Raw genomic sequence first — 17,367 nt, 5'->3', positions numbered from 1 at the left:
AGATGCTGAGTGTTGTGAATGTACTGTGCTTGGTAGCTTGTTAAGTTCCACTGGTTTTGTTCATCTAAACCAATATATGATTTATCCTTTTGAAGTTGAATATATTCTGCTTGTTTAGTCTATTTGCAATTGACAAAAGTTGCCTCAATGAAATGACTCAGAGGGAGCACTGCAAATTGATGGAGAATGCAAATGAACTAGGTCTTCTGGAGTGAAGAGAGAAAAGCAGAATAACAAAAACTGAAAACAAATGCACAGTATACTGGTTTGGTAACTGGGCATTCGAGGTACTTACTTAGGATTCTACCAGGGCTGACTGCTCACCAGGTGGGGAGAAGAGGGAAGAACTTTATCTCCATCCAGAGGAAGATTTAGAGGTGTAGGTCATCTGAAAGATATACTGGTGTGGGAGCAGGAAGCTTTCATGGCTGAAGATGCATTGAGGAAGGCTGGAGAAGCATTTGCAATCTGTTGGGGAGCATTACATCTAAGGCTACGTTAAGGTTGCTGCAGTATGGGCCTTGTGGAGAGCTACAACCAATTTGACTAGTCTATTACAGATAGGAAAAGGAAAATTAGTCTCTGTAGGGTAAGAAAAGGTGGATTTGAAATTAGAGTTTGAATTATTGAAGTAACGGAAATGGAATCAGAGTGGAAGAACAGAAGAAAAGTAGTGCAGAGTAGCGTGCCTGTGCTGCAAAAAGCCCGTGTTCAAGCATCTGTGATGAAGTGAGTCCAGATGGTGTGTGATGAAGGAATCTAAAAGGCTAGACAATAAAAACTCAAGCTGAGGAGTTAGATGGGCAGCTGAATAAAGCTTAAGTAGCTTCAGGGTGGTAGTTAGAAGCAATATTGTGGATTGGATCATTCAGCTTGTTAGAGGAGTCACTTGGTCTTTGAAAAGAGCATTGCAGGAAGAGCAAGGTGTCGTTGGATTCATCAGTGCAGAGTTTAGCCCAGAAGACCTCAATGCTTGGGAGTGAAGTGGAGACACTTGGTACAATCCAGACCACTTTGATGCAGATACACCAAGTTACCTGGAAAACACATTCCTTTCCTCATCCCCTACTTCTTTGCATCAAGATTTAGACCAGTTCTCTTCCACTAACCAGGCTGTATGGGCAGCCCTGATGCAAAAGCATGGGAGAAATTGTGGGTGGTGGCTGACAGATTAAATACTCTGACACTCCCAGAAGAAGCTGTCACATCATGTGAGTGAGAATGTTCATGTCTAGTAAGGACCATAGGACACTGGGAGCACGTGGCAATGAAGAGTCAAGTTGTGGTGCAGACCATGCTTTTCCCAACAAGATACGCACTACTTGAAGGAACTCAGAGTAGACATACAGCAAGCCCACAGTTAGCACAGTGGATTCTAGGTTTAATGAATTGGGGAACAGAAGTGGAAAAATACAAGGTTTTTGCACCAATACTGTATGGATTGCAAATAGAAGTGTGTGAGTATGAATGTTCACTATTAAAATAGTTGAAAATTTGATGTATTAAGTGTGGACTCAATCTCGAATGAGCGGAGAGGCAATTGGCAGACATTGCTTACTTGCAGATGCACTTACTTTAAACAAGAGGGTGCATGTATGATTTACAGCCATTTGGGTAAAAGAAGAAACTGAAATGAAAGAAAGGGAGTATCCCTTCTGCTTGAGGAGGTGAAACTTCAGCCATTAAAAAAATAGAAGAAGACTCGGAGAAATCACTGTTTTCAGATTTGGAATTGGCTTGACAAGCTGTTGCTAAGTGGTGACCAATACGGGGAAAGAAAGGCATGGGCTCAGGGAATGGTAAAACACTAACATGTCATCTATTGGGATGTGTGGCTCTGTCCCCAAGGATTATACAGGACTAATTGTGTGTGAAAAGGCACAGCCTGGCTGTAATTGTAGGAAAAGCTGGTTGTGCAGTGTACCAGGAAGAAATAATAGGATGAAGAATAGACCAAAATACATAGATAGACCAATCTTGGAAGAAGTGATTTAATCAATTTCAGTTAAAGCTTTAAAAGAGTGAATCAAAAACATAGTAACTTAATATTCATTGTAAGTTCTTAAGGTTTATTTTACAGGATGACACTACCAGTGTTATCAGCTTGAAGAGAAGTAGCTTAGCATAGTGATGATGATGTTGACTTCATTAATGTCCCCTCAAGCAAGTGTGTAACTATACGGGGACTCCAGGAGGGGTGAATAAAACAGAAGGGAAAAGGTTTGAAATAGAGGAACACTAACTACTGACAGTACTTTAGTAAGGAGTACAGAGAATTGTGGGGTTTAACATGTATATGAAGGAAAAATTACTAATGGAAGAGCAGTCAAACTGGGGTAAATGTAACATTGAAGGAGTATTGTATGGGTAGGTATTAGAGGAGGCTCGTATATGTGTCTGGTAACCAAAGCTCCCTCCCTCCCCTTATGTGTGTATCTGTGTAATATTTTCAAATGTTAACCACAATTTCAGTTGATAAACATGATTGCTATTGATAAAACTGACCCTAAAACTAATACCTCTCCTTAGAATAAAGGAAAGAATGGTAGAGATACCCGTAGTCTAGTAACAATATCAGACATCTTGACCATGAAAGAAAATTTTTCTGTGCAAAGTGTAAGAGTTCAGAGCAAAGACTTCTGCAATGAGACTATGCCAAGACGACATGATGATTCTTGGTAGTTATTGTTGTTCTTTGCCTGCTGTATTAGAATACTGCCGTAACAATTATTTGTACTAAATACAAAGCTTATCTGCTTGTTGGAAGGGGAAAGATGGAACCAGTGGGTGTCAGACAAATAGAGAACAGACAGAAGCAGATCACAATATTATTCGAGCTTACTGGCTAGAATATTAGCAAAAAAAGTTAGAGTAAGAAGTTTGCTGTCTGAATACAATTAATGCCTTACAAAGGTGGAGGGCTTGCTCAATGGATAACTTCATCAAATTAAAAAATAATACCAATAGTAATACTCTAATTTTTCTTCAGTGATAACATAGTATTTCTCTGTCATTAGAAATCACAAGTAACAATGATGGCATATGAACTTATAGTTAAAGAATGTTGCTGACATGGAGTATTAGCTGAAGACATCCCTTGGCTAAAAACAAGCTTTATGAAGGAAAAAAAGTTAAATGAGCTTTACAGTCCTAAAAAGAAAACAAGCACAAATGTAAGTTACAACTGCTTATGCAGAACTTGAGCAAGTCATTACATGCAATTACCCTTAATCTTTGGCACTGCAATTAATAAATGTTTTGATGCCGTATCTCAGTTATCAATAAATTACCTGGCCACTAACAGGAATAATTGTTTCCAAATGTCAAAACCGTGATCAATTTCTATGCCATTTGTTGCCATCACAAACTACTGATGTTTGTATAGGTTATGACAACATGCAGTGACTGCCAAATACATTTCGCCCAGATGAATGTAAGCATATACGTCAAACAAATATGTATGTGTGTTAGAACATCACAGACCAAAGGAAATGTTTCTGTTACTACATAGCAAGCATTAAACATCAGAGAAATCCAGTATGCACTGATGTATCCGTAAATATTTATTAAAGTAGCAGTTCAGCTAAATACCTTCTGGAGACCATTTCTTATGGAAGGCCAGGGGTAGCTTGCAAATTTGCCTCTGAAATAATTTGTAAAATTATATGGTTTAATTTTTGTTTCCTTGTTGTTTGTTCTTTGTGACAGGATGCACAGGATCTTTGTGACTGTGACAACTTTTACAAAGTCAGGATTAGACAAAGGGACTGAGATAACCTTTGGCCAAAGAAATAGTGCTCTGCTTCTCCTGATGGGCCATGGCACACTGGTTATATGTAAAAATGTGCTGTTCTTTTGATACATATATGGAGTGACTTAACTTTTTTCCTTACTTCCTTTTGGAAGATCACTTGAGAAATTGTTTAAGGATCTTTATAGAGTGCCTTTGCTGAACAGTATTGTTTTTGGCAAATCAAGACGGATTTTTAAAGAATGCTACAGGTTTCTTAATTTCTGTATGAGTGAATTCATTGCATGTCCCTTTTTTTTTCCCCTCCAGACTGTCCCCACAGTGGTACACACTGGTTCTTTGATACACTGACTGCCAACCATTGCCAACAGCATCATTTTGGCAAAAACAACAACAACAAAAACTACTCCCCTGTATATTATGTGTCATTGTTGCCACTCTTCGTTCTCTCTTGATGCTATCTATGTTTTCCTTCAAGTCCTTTTGCTATATGGGCCGTGGGACCCCAAGGAGATCCATTTTGTGCTCTGAATTGTGAAATGTTTACATGCATGTTCCAGTTTATCCTTCAGCTGAGTAGTGTACTATTTGAGCAAAGTCCATGTATAGCAATTCAGAACAAGGTTTAGACGCAATTGCACTCCACTACCTAATTCTGGACTTAAATGTTTGTGTTCAAGGTAGGAAGGTGTTCATCTGGTCACAGCAAAGAAAAAGCAAAGACTAATTATTTTAAAAATACCTCCCCATTTTGGGCATGAATTTCCGTTTAAGTTTTACAAATCATCTGGTGCTGAAGTAAAGCCTGAAAAAGAAAGGGTCAAAGCCAGGAGGTGTTAAGCAAATATACTTTTCCAATAACAAATGGATTCTGTCACCTGAATTGAAATATACTACGTAAAACCAGTTCCCTGGTAACTTTGAACAATTTATGAAGGGTTCTGACTGGTTGGTTGGGTATTTTTTTTCCCCTGCAGCTGTGAATTAGGTGGAAAAATACTGCAGCTGAACATAATGTTGTTTTGTCACTAGAAAATGCAGTGCTGGCATTGAATTCAGCCTGGAAAAGTAAACAGGTCATGACACAACATCTGTTTTGTGGAGAGCATAGTTATTACCACCAGTAATACTGCGAACACTAGAGTGGAAAAAATAACTCCAGAGCAGAGATGCTGTAATGATGCCTTTTTGACCATTGTTCTATGGATTGCGTTAGCTGGATTTCCCCTAGATGTATGCTTGGAAGGTGCGTTTGAACAAAATACTCATGCTGCTTAAACAAAAGGTGGAGCTGTTTCTTTGTGATAGAATTTCCACCTCACAATCTCCACAACTCTTTCTTTTTTTTTTCCTTACCATGTTTTCAGTGTTGCCAGTGATTTTACAGGCAATATTCTGGAGGCATGTGAGTAAGGTTTCTTAAACTCCTGTAATGGTTTGCATTTGCTCTTAGATTTCATTTTTAGCTAATACCATCCATATGAGACATTAAGGGATCTCACCCTGTACTTAGCTTTGGTTAGTCCCCCTCACCCTATTGCTGATCTGAACTGACTTTGATTCCTGTACCATGCTTCCTTGGGCTAGTAGTAACTGTGGTAACAACTTCTTACCTCGTCCTTGGGGTGTTTGCCTTTATGTGTCAGAAACAAGGGAGTCTCTAGGGTTTTTCAGTTTTTTGACTGTACCACAATATAAATTTGTTATTTTGTACTGATGATTTTTACAGACAAAGCATTCAAATAATTAGGAAAAGCTTATATGTAACTTGTATGTTTAAAGCATTGACACCATTGGACACCTGCTTTACCTGTTTGGATCCTGACCAACTTTTCATATCTTCTTCTAAAGTCAGACAAAGATAATTCCAGCCTCAAATAAAGCTGTGATCCTGCAAAACAAGAAGTGCTAGTGACTACTTGGAGCTGCTAGAGAATTTATTTCTATCAGTCTTAATATGCCTGTCAGAGTTCAAGGAGCATCTGGACGGTGCTCTTGGGCATATGATTTAGTTTTAGGTAGTCCTGTGAGGAGCAGGGAGTTGGACTCGATGATCCTTATTGGGTTCCTTCCAACTTGAGATATTCTATGATTCTGTGAAATATGCCACAATGAATTCTGGGGAATTCTTCCTGCAGTGATGCCTGTGAGGGGGGTGGCCCGTTTTACACAGGAATAAACTTGGCCAGAAAAATAGTGCTTTGCCCTGGGCTACCTCGTAGGTCAGATCACTGACAGGCCAGCCTGGGTATCCTGGTTTTTTCATTCTTCCTGATGACACTACTTTTTGTAGCTGTGCCAGCTACTCAAAACATGACCGCTTGCTAGGTTTTTCTAGCAAAAATGTTAGTGCCCCAGTAACAGTAAAGCAATTGAACAAATCCTTTTCCTAGAATGACAATTATTCTCTGCCCATCCTGGTCTTCAGCGTCATTTCCAGGTCGTCCAGACTCCCTGAGGAGGCCTGCCGTGTACATTCTTTAACTCCGGCTTTTTTGGACCTATGGTTCTTTGGGTAAACAGGGCAAAAGTTCTTTTGCTACTGGAATTTGGAGACTATCATACCTGCTGCAGAGCCAAAGTCAAATTCACTTCTTAATAAGACTAGTAACTTACATTTTAAGAAAAAAGATGTTTATCTGTAGCCCTGGTACATTGGAGAACTTGTGAAAAGATATTAAGGGTGTTTCCTGTGGATAGTTTGCTGCTATTTTTTTAATTTAAAAATATTATAAATAGTAATGTCACACATGAAATGTAACAAGTTTGCTAATCAGCTCTAAGCACTATCAATTTCACACAAACCGCAGCTTATGACAGTCTGCTGGAGTGGTATTACATGGTCTGGATTGTGACTAAAATCTTCAGGCTGTTTACCCAAAATTAATCCACATTAAAAATGTGTTTGAGAAGAAACACATAAAGAATACCTTCCTTCTAAAAATCTGTACGTGATACAGCAAATAAATAAGTTCTAGTCCTGCAAACACAGAGGAGAGTTAATGGGGGAACAGACTGTTCATTTGTTTATGCCTAGTAGTGTCTGCTGGGATTCACAATGATGCTGCTGTGTTTGATTTTAGCAGAGATGATTTTTATATCCCTACCTAGAGAAAGAATCCAAATGATGCTCTGCATTTTCCTGTTTTTTGCTAAAACAATCTCAGAACTGAAACTTGCCTTCCTTTTGTTGCTCACTCCCTTGTTTGTCCCTTTCCTCTCCATAGAATGCTTCCACTCTTACTACTTCTTTTCTTCCTGCTTTTTAAAATAGAAGTCTAGTTATGCTTGCCAAAATACAGTCTACTGGGTACGCTCCCAGTATAGCTGGGAGCTTGTGACTAAAAGAGTAGCTGAAATAAATTCCCTAAGCAATCTAATGCTGGTGCAAGTTGTCATGTCTTGGAGCAGTTGCTGAGAGAGTTTGCTGTACCTGTCTGCTCTTTGGTAAGGATAGCAGTAGAGGTCAGCATTTTGTAGATTCTGTTTTTTCTGTTGTTCTTTATGAGTTAGTTTGTGCAAGTTTAAGTCGTGTGGGACTTCAGCAGATCCAATCCCTCTTAACATTGAAAAAGGATTTGATATTAAATTATACGATCATTATCAGGGAACTTCATCTATAAAAAGAAATTCTCTACAATAAAAAATGTAAGATACATAAATGTTAAGTATTTCTTTTCCATTTCATGATGTCGTCTTCTGTATTTTTAATAACAATTTTAAATTGTAATTTCTAGTGAATATTTGCTGAGGGCAGGAAGTGTTCTGACATCCTTGGAGGCGAGGTTCAGAGTTAAAAGAAATGTTTTACAATGGCTGTATTGACACCTGTGGCTCTCTGGGCTACTGACCCTACTGAAAGTATCACAGTATCCTGTTTCTTTACTTTGGAGTAATGATTTGAAATATGGATGCAGTGCTTCCAGGGGAGAGTCGGCGACTGCAGTTGCAGTCAGCCTTCAGAAATGAGCACCTTTCTCCTGTGCCCCTCTTGCGCCTGGTTTGCTTTAACTTTGCAGTTGCCTTCCCCAGGCCCTGACTTGCAGAGCTTCAAACTCTTAGCCTTCTTGCTAAAAGCGGACTCATCAATCTGGATCACTTGAAAGTCTCAACAGTTAATGTCAAAGCTGTCCTGTAAACTGAATGTGTCTTGTGACTTAACTGGGTGATAGCCAGCAGCTCAAAATGTAAAATTCACTTTCTGCGTGTAGCAGATAGTGCTAATTGATACTTAGCCCTGAGAAAAACTCATCATACACACACAAACCAAAACAAACTCTGGCAACCCCTTGCGATAATGATCATTTCTTTGTCCTCAGGTTTTGCAAACACTTAAGGTATTAAGTAGTCATCTTCTATCAGTTCTTTTACAAGTCCCCCCCCTTAGGTCACCTTCAGTCAGTGAAACAAAATCCTTTTTATGAGGTCATTCTTCTCATATTCAGTTTTGCAATGGTAAAGTTAACTCACCAACCCCAACCCTGTAGAGGTAGATAAGAAATCTACAGAGTGATTTCACTTTTTCAGCCCTGTTATGCCACATATTAGTCAGAGTTCATTTATTTCATTAGTTTACTTTGTCAAGCAATTACATAACTGTTACCACAATAGGACTGGAATGGTGTATTACATTTACTAAAATAACTTGGCAATTAATTTCAAATGATCTCTGGGCAGTAATCTCCTACATATAATAGAATTATTCAAATGTCTGTGAACATTTTACATGCAGTACTAGAGTGAGTTAGATCAATCAAAAATTAATTGCATCCAAGGCATCAGTATAGCCTTCTGGGATCAGCTGAATACCAGTATGTCACAATAAAGTCATAATAATTGATGTAGCATTGAATCGTGCCTTTGCTTCTCACTTATAATGGCAATTTTATTAGCTGAGCAGGCTAGGTGGAAAAATGGAAAGAAAAGAGAAATGAAAGTAAGTTAAATACCAGCTAGTGGCCATTAACTTTGATTTAATTCTGTGCTTATGTGGTTTATCATCCTGACGCTTTCTGTACGCTTAGAATAGCTTGTCCTTGTTTTGCACAATTGCACTTTCACTGTACTTTGTATTTATATATGTAGAGAGGAAAGGAATATATGGCTCAGTATTCAATTCAGGTTGTCAACCCAAAATATTTCTTCTGAACTTTGGCTTGATAGCTTGGGCATTCAACGTGAAAAGTATCTCTCCTGGTAAGTATTTGGTTTCTCTTAGGCTTTTTTTGCTTCTGAAGGTATGACTCTTGGGTGATTTATGTCATAGAAGTAGGGTGCGGATACTAAAATATTTAATAATTTCTCTTTTCTCTGGCAGCTTTCTTCTAACTTTTTACATTTTTTTAAAGTCAGGACTATTGCTGTATCACAACGACTGAAAAGTGGTTGAACTGACTTCATACTTTTACTTTTTTTGTATATGTGTATTAGGGAACGAAGAAAAATTACTTAGCTTCAAATTCGACTACCAATTTTTATTATTTTCATAGAATCTATGAACTAGACAAGAGTCTGTTTTCCTTAGGATATTTGTTACTTGGAGAGCCAAATTGACTAGTCATCAGATATAAAAAGATAGTTATAAAAGAAGGATTTTGAACTTAGGTGAAAAAAAATTTTTTTTTTCTTTTTATATGTTTGATACCCTTTTGTAACATGTCACTGCTTCTGTCTTGGGGAAGTTTGCTTTGTTTCCTCGTCTTGTTTCTTCTAAAAGTCTGTGCTCTTTATCACCTTGTTTGGCTACACGCCTGCACCTTCATGTTGCTTCCCTAGGTGCAGGTCTGGCTTCTTAAAGGCATAGTTTTGGACCTTGTATGTAATACATACTGGCTTTCCTAAAAGTGCGTTTCTCCCTCCTACCTATTAGGTAGCTAATACATATTTGGCTGACATAAAATTATTTGGTCCTTGGGTGAAGAAATGTGTTTCTTCTATCCCAGGCCTAGACTTACAGGATCCCTAATGACAATCACTGTGTTCCCAAAATGAAAGATGGAGGAGGTGCTGAATCATAGAGTCATAGAATCATTAAGGTTGGAAAAGACCTCTAAGATCATCAAGCGCATACCAGGAGGCTGTCATGATGTTGTGCTGTATTAATAGTGTCAGAAAAGCAACTCTTCTTTCCCCAAAATGGACAAGAAGGGAATAAGACAGGAAGAGAGCAGTTAGGAAGCCATGAAATGTTTTATCAGCCAGCATTTGCTCAGTAGGTTTTGTGCTCTTGACTTCCCTCTGCTCCTTCCAGGGTTGTGTGCTCTTGCTCATCCTTTTTTATACTCATACTTGTGTTTGAAACCTTGCTGCAGTGTGGACAGTTGTGTGTGCTTGTCTGAGTGGGTGATCCTGCACTCTATAGAAAGTATATTTCCTGTTTCTTCTGAAATACAGAAATGCAGTCCTTTTGCAGCCGTCTTCTAAAGGGGAATGAGAAGGCAAGCAGGGATGGTAAGCTGCAAAAATGAACAAGAAAACCACACTGTTGCCTTGGATGAGGGGGAGGGATGTGACAGCAGTTGGTTTGTCTTGTTTTATGGCAGGGGGATCTGAAACCAGATGTTGAAAATAGTTAAACACACTCAACTTGTAGACCTGTAGCTAGATATTCAGGTGGGAAAAACGTTCAAAGGCAACATGGAAATCCAGATCTAGAAAAAAATTTCTGAACTGTCAGGGCTCGTGAGTAATGGAAGAAAGTGATATAAGAGGCTAGAAGACGCGTTGATGCCTGAGAGCTGGCAAACAGAGTGCTGGAGATTAATGTAGAACTAGAGGAAGTCTCTTCAGTCCACGTAATGTGACTTTTTCCCTGTGGGTTTGCCTCTATTGCAAAATGCTGTTTTATCTTGTTCCCTTTTGTGTTTCATCTATCCAGTCTTCTTTCATTGCTTCATCTTACTGTTGAATTCTCAAAGGCAGGAGCACACTCAAATCTGCAAAGCTGTTGTGCTTATGATAGGCATGAAAACTGAGTTTTCACTCTGAGTGAGCCTCAAATGAGTTGATGGAAGTTAATGGTGGAAGGTTCAAGGCAAATGTGAAAATCTTTGGACTCTATTAACAAGAACTGCTCAGATCCTGATGCTGATAGATATATTTAAAACCAAAAGCACCTAATTTTACCAGTGAAACTGTTATCAACTCCTAAAGATATCAGCATTCCTGGAGGGCAAAGAGAAGGCAGTAAGGGGACAGGTGATTTAACATTTAAGAACTGTCTCCTGTTGCAGTATATAGGTGACTCTACAGCTAGAACTTGGCCTCTGGTTAGGGCATTTCATCATTACAGAGTTGACAAAATTACAATTATCAAAAGAGTGGGTAAAGCATGGAAGGAGACTGGGGGGGGAAAAAGCTTTGAAAGTTTAAAAAAACTGCACCCTTTTCAGGACTGGAATTTTTCAGGCTGCATCTAAACAGCAAGACACGAGTTCAATTTGTGAAAATAGAGCCAAGCTAAATCCAGTGTAATTAGCCCAGTACTGGTAACAGCTCAGCTCTCAGAGTGCTGGGTTCCTTCAAGTTTGCAAACACCTGACCTGGTTGGTGCTCTTAGAAAGGTAGGCTGGGCTGAGACCTATGCAGCTGCAACGATCTTGCTACTTAGCTTGTTTTTGCGTACTAGCTCTGAAATGTCTTATCGTAATCGTATGTGCTTAGATTGCCCTGTGGGTTTGCCCTGCAGTTGGTGACACAGCAAGAGATGATTGTGTAGACCTTTGCTAAATACATGCAAGAATGGGAAGGGATTGTGACAGTCTACAAGAACCTGAAAGGCGTGAAAAAGGAGGAAGGGGTGTGATAGGTTACCAGTATACAGTTGGCATATGGTAAAATTGCAACAGTTGGCAGGAATTTTTCCTAAATTATAACTTTCTGATTTGTTCCTCATTTAAATCTAGCGGCAGTAGATATCTCTGTGGAAGTGACAGCAAAGCCTTCATGTTTGAGAGGCAGTAAAATCAGCCTACATAAAGATGCAGAACATACTGTAGGTTGTATAGCTGGAACTCTATGCTGGAAAAATCTGCTCCCCTTTCCATTTACTGATTAAGGATTTTAACATGCTATAGGTATTATCCAAAATTCTTCTGATGCTTACACTCAAATTAAAAGGGACAGGGATGATTCATCGGCTCCATGAGGATGTATTGTCTTGGCAGATGCTGCCAGTCAGATTTTCTGATTAAACCTGCCCTTTGGAGCTCCTAGTCTGAAATGAAATGCAAAGTTGAGGCATGACAGAAATATTTTTCACAGTCAATAGATGAACTTTCTGATTCTAAGCACAGTGGAATGGGGAAGCTTTCACTGAGTTTCCTTTAAACCTAAGTAACCTGCAAAAAGGCTTAGCAAAGTACCTGGCATCAACAGCTGGTACCAGATACTGAAGAGCTAGCTCAGCCTTTTTAATAAAGAGCAATGATTCCTAATAGTAAAAACTAAATGACACTTTCTTCTGTGTGTGTGGGGTGTGTGTCTGGCTTTTCCTTAGGCATCTGCATGTTTTGAAATTGTGTTGATCTTTCCCTAACTGGAGGCATTTTACCTCATGAATTGTGAACTTGAGAATATTTCCTTGCCTGTTTGTAATCATGTAACATCTCCGTGACATTTATCACAACTGCTGTTTCAGCATAGTTGTGTTTTTTTCATGGCTTTAACCTGATACACTTTTGTTTCCCTCTACACAGTGTGTTGTTTTCTGTTATTTTTTCCCCACCTTCCCTTTCCCTCCATCTCTTCTGTACCTCTCCCCTCCTCTCTGCCTGGATATGCTGCCCTTTCAATAGTTGCATTTTCTTACCACTGAGCCTGATTGCCAGCCATTAGATTCCCTTGTTCTCTGGATGTTTCTGTCTCAGGTTTTGGGTTCTCTTTTTCTCCTGTTGTACAAGATCTACTGCCTGTATCCTCCAGCATAAAAATGTGAAATTCATTTTGTTAATTAATGTTTGACTTCTTAAAGTAATGAAGAGTTTATTAACTTGCTTATAATTATCTTGTTTACTTCTCAGTATGAAGATACAATTTTTATTTGACTCAAATTTTGTTCATAGTTCAATGATTTAACTAAGCTATTATTTGTGACCTCCATTTGTAAAAGTAGGCTTTGCTACTTGCTGGAAATACCTGTGAGGCTGTGCATTTTTTTTCCATGTATCTGATCTGATCTATAGCTGTGAAGTACAAAGTGTTTCTTCTCCCCCAAGCTGTTTTTGTGTAAACAGTTTCCAGTCAATTAAGAATTTCTCTGTGGACTTTTTGTTTCTAAAATTACAGGTAAATCTCAGCCAAATTTTGGGCTCCCCAAATTCTTCCTCCCTGTCAGGAATGTGAGGTGCAGTCAGGGATCAAGCTGGCATCAGAATTCAGATGAGTGGTGTGGCTTCTGCTCTGGTCGTGGGTATTTCTGTCCCAGGTTTCTGTGTTGCAGAATTAGGGCTACTTTAATTGAGAGAATCAGGAGTTCTGAGAACACATTTAATAACAATTTAGCTTCTTGCTGGAGCATTCAATTTTTATATTTCCATAAATAGATTTGTGAATAAGACTTAATGTTTTTGTCTTATGGTAACTGAAGAAAACGAGTGTTATTCAAATGAAGAATACCGGGAAATAGCTCTGTGTAAGCCCATTTATCTGCTTTCTGTAATCATGGGTTATATTACTGCACATAATGCTAATATGGCCTAAAGCAATACAGTATAATAGCAATGTCCTGGTAACAGTTATGTGAAAGTATTTCCCATAACAAAGAGAAGTGATACTTACCTTAAATGATTTTATTTTCTTCCGTGGTGGTCCATGGCATAGCTTTTTGGATGTTTACAGAGCTGGGTATTGTCTTTGTTATTTAAACTGTTCGTAAGCATGTGTTCAAAATGCTGTGTTAACTGTTTACTTGTTCTGTCAGCCTTCTTTTTATTTTTCTACAGCTTAAAAAGAAAAAGCACCTTTACATGCTTATTTTTAATAATTCTGCATTTTTGTTTATTGTTTTGGTTTTGCATGGCTGCTAATGAAAGACTTGGTAGCAAAAGATAATTCCCCCCCCCCCCCCCCCCCCCCCCAAACTATTATGAGGGAATAATGAACAAGGTGGCTTCCTTCACCTGTAATAATATTTTGATGTTTGTCAAAGTATTATTTCATTTACATTTTTTAAGGTGCTTTTACAGATGTTCTGGATTCCTTATTTTTGGTATGGATCTTGTTTTTCAAATGAATTAAGTAAGCGAAAACTTCTGGCTATTTCAGTGAGGACAGAGACCTCTGGAGACCTATCAGGCTGGAGCCTGGAAACTTGCAGTCGCTTCCAGTTCTTAGCTGAGACTTGGTGCTCTTGAGCAGCATCGTTTTATGCAAGGCATCACTATTGGACATCTAATTTTATTTTCTAAATGTCAGATATTCAATGATAAGCTTTCAGCTTGTGGGACAAACAATGTTGTAAGGCCTTTTGTATCTACAGAAGCCTGGCTTTCCAAGAGTTGGTAGAGTAGGGGAGGAAGAGGGAACCTAATAGCATTGCAGTCCTTTCTTCTGCCAAAAGATGGAGTGAATGATCTACTGAACAGCCTGTGCTGCTAATTGATTTTCTAGGCAACTAGGAACTTTTCCGCAAGGAGGGAAGATTTTCTGTTGCCTTACAGTGTTAAAGCTTCATACTTATCATAATTTGCTAAATGTAATGAGGCAATTCGTTTTAATGAATTGACCAAATTGGTTGGTAACAGATGGGTTGGTGACAAATGGGTTAATTAGAAGTCTTATATAATCAGTTTTTATTTCAATTATTTTGTCTACTTATGTGTGAAAGGGTTATTTTAAAACAATCCTTTCATCTCTTGCAGAAAAAAGAAATATCTGCGCTATTGCTCAGAGCAGTCCCTTCTACAAATACAGGGATCCTCATCAAATCAAACTAAAAATAGTATTGGTGTGCCGTAATTACAAATGAAAAAAGCTAACATTTTCAGTAGTGCAAGAAAATTATTTTAGTCTGTTGCTATGGAACACTAAATTTCTTTGGCAAATAAAACCGTGTGCTGTAAGTGTAGCTGGGTATATATTGTCTTTTTCTGCAGTTTTTCATTTCCGTTGTCCATGCTAGAATTACCTGTTAGATTCTGGCGAGTGAGCTTCTCCCATCAATTACACTAGTATGAAAGCAGCAGACTTTGGTTTTTTTTTTCCCCTCTATCTTTGTCACTGTGTTTGCTTCACTTAGTGTCTGCCTTTGTGCCAAGGGACTCTGTCTAATTATTTCTCTCAGGTATGCATTAGGTGACTTGACACTATTACTAACCCCTTGAGTTAGGTGCTGCCAATCTGAACCACTAAATAAGAAGTGCTGGGAAGACTAATCAGGATTAGTTGAAGGAGGCTGAAATCACAGGGGAGAGGCTGTGTAATTTATATTCATCAGGTAAATGAACTACAGATGTGTATTATGGGTAAAACTGGTCCCAGAGTGGCCTTTTTTGCTTGGTAACACTGTGGTGACTTTCCAAAGACATGGCATGGTAAGCTGCTATTTTTACAGCAGTCTTTAGGATATGTATTGCATCTAATGCCTAGTGTCTTCCATTGCCTATTTTTTTTTTCCCCAGCATTCCCATTTATTTGTGGAAATCTTGCCTGAAGAGGCAGTCTCGTTTGACTGCTTCTAGAATATCCCTTTTTCAGTCCGGGCTTTGTAGCTCTTCAGAGAATTGAAAGATGGAGGAGTACTTTTAGCTTTGAACATTTCCAGTAATGCAGATTTTTCCCTTTAAATGTCAGTAACTTGCAGCATTAGAACAGAAGTAAAATATCTGGTAGGCAGTATAAATGGGGCAGAGAGGTTAAATGACTTCCCCAGATGCACTTACGAAGTTTGTATCAGATTGCAGTCCAGAGCTGAGCAGAGTTTGGATTTTGGTACCTTTTTCAGGCTACAGATGATTCTAGTATCAATCTCCCTGCATTAAATTTCAAACATAACCCCTTGGTTCCCTCATGTCCTACAAAAAAACGCAAACCAATGTAAGCACTTAAAAGATCATAATGTGAAATGAGGTGTGGGAAGGTGAAGGAATAGTGATAGCAAATTGGAAGGTTGTTTTGATGATTCAATAAATTTTGTACGTTTTGGGCACTGTGAACACTGGCAGCTCTAATTGTGTATTACAAGACTTTATTCAGTTTTAAAGTGCATTTATATAACTTTTTTTACCCATTATTGTAAAAAATGCAAGATATTTTAGCTAGATCACAAGTTCACATGAAGAATGCTTATACTGAGAGGATGAGGAGGAAAAAAGCTTTGATTTGACACAAGGTGATGAGTTTTTACTTCAATGGAGTCCTTTGCAGTGCCATATTTGCATATTACTTACACTGTTCTCAAAATAAAAAGAAGAACTCTTAGGCTTGCAGCAGTTTGTATTTGAAATACTCTCACTTCATTGCTTATTCTATATAAGGCATAACTATCTGGAAGAACTAACTTAAATGTTAATGAATTCAACTGCTTTATCCATTCGATGTGTATTCATTTTAGGAGAATTGGGAGGGGTGAGGGGAAGAAAAAGGAATGAAAGGGAGGTAAAAGAGGATGCTTTGTGTAAAACTGAGTTGCTTCTAGAAGCAGGTCTTTATCTTCAGGTCTAAGTTGTATTTTAGAGACAGCCAATACATATAATTCACAGGTTTACTCACTTCTCCATTGCTTAACAAAGATGTCAAGTGTTTTGAAAATAATCTAAATCTGATACTGTTGAGGTGCGGAAGGCAAAGTATGTTTAAATTTACAGGAAACAGAGCCAAACTTATTCTGGAGGACATGGTAAAAAGTGGTTGCAAGCCTCGTGATGCTGTGAGGTTGGCCTAGTGTTAGCTCTAATTGCCATTTCCTTATGTATTTTGGATGTTGTGCTGCATGGGAAAGGTCTCCCAGTATGGAAATGACTAATGTAGTACTTGCAGCTTAAAGGTCGCAATTACTGTAAATGTTGAAAATGTGCCTTTTCCCTGACATACCAAATGACCTTTGGTTCCCGTGGGCCACGGGGGATGGTGTGTTGCTGTCCATTTAAACAGTAAGAAGTGGATTTAATATATTGAGGTAGACCAGAGTATGAGAAACGCTCTGTAAAATCCCGTTGTTTTATTTCTGCTCTGTGCTGTGCTTGTTTTAGCTGTGCCAGGAGCTCTGTACAAGCTCTGTACATTATTTTATCTATGGCGGGATGCAGGCATGCTACTGTAATACTTGGTGGAAATGGGCACTGTGTTAGAAGCAAGTAACCTGGGGTGGTTATTTGTGTGGAAACGAGGACTTACTTTAGAAGTTAGCTGTGGCTGTCTTGCTGGTATAGCCGAAACAGGAATGGTCTCATGTCATTAGTTGTTTACACTCGTATAACGTGCGTTTCTTCACACGTGCTGACACAAGGCACTGTGCAATGATGTGACTGTGGGAACTGTGCGTGTGTTGGTATAAATACCTTTCTTTCAAAGCATTTAATGCCCTTCAGTAAATTCACTTGAGATACGGGATTAGTCTGCAGTCTGAGTGCTCAAAAGTGAGTTGGGTGCTCAAATCAAAGGCATCGCCTGATCTCTTC

This window comes from Calonectris borealis, chromosome 10 (assembly GCF_964195595.1).
Source record: "Calonectris borealis chromosome 10, bCalBor7.hap1.2, whole genome shotgun sequence".
Taxonomy (NCBI): Eukaryota; Metazoa; Chordata; class Aves; order Procellariiformes; family Procellariidae; genus Calonectris; species Calonectris borealis.
This window is presented reverse-complemented; position numbering follows the sequence as displayed.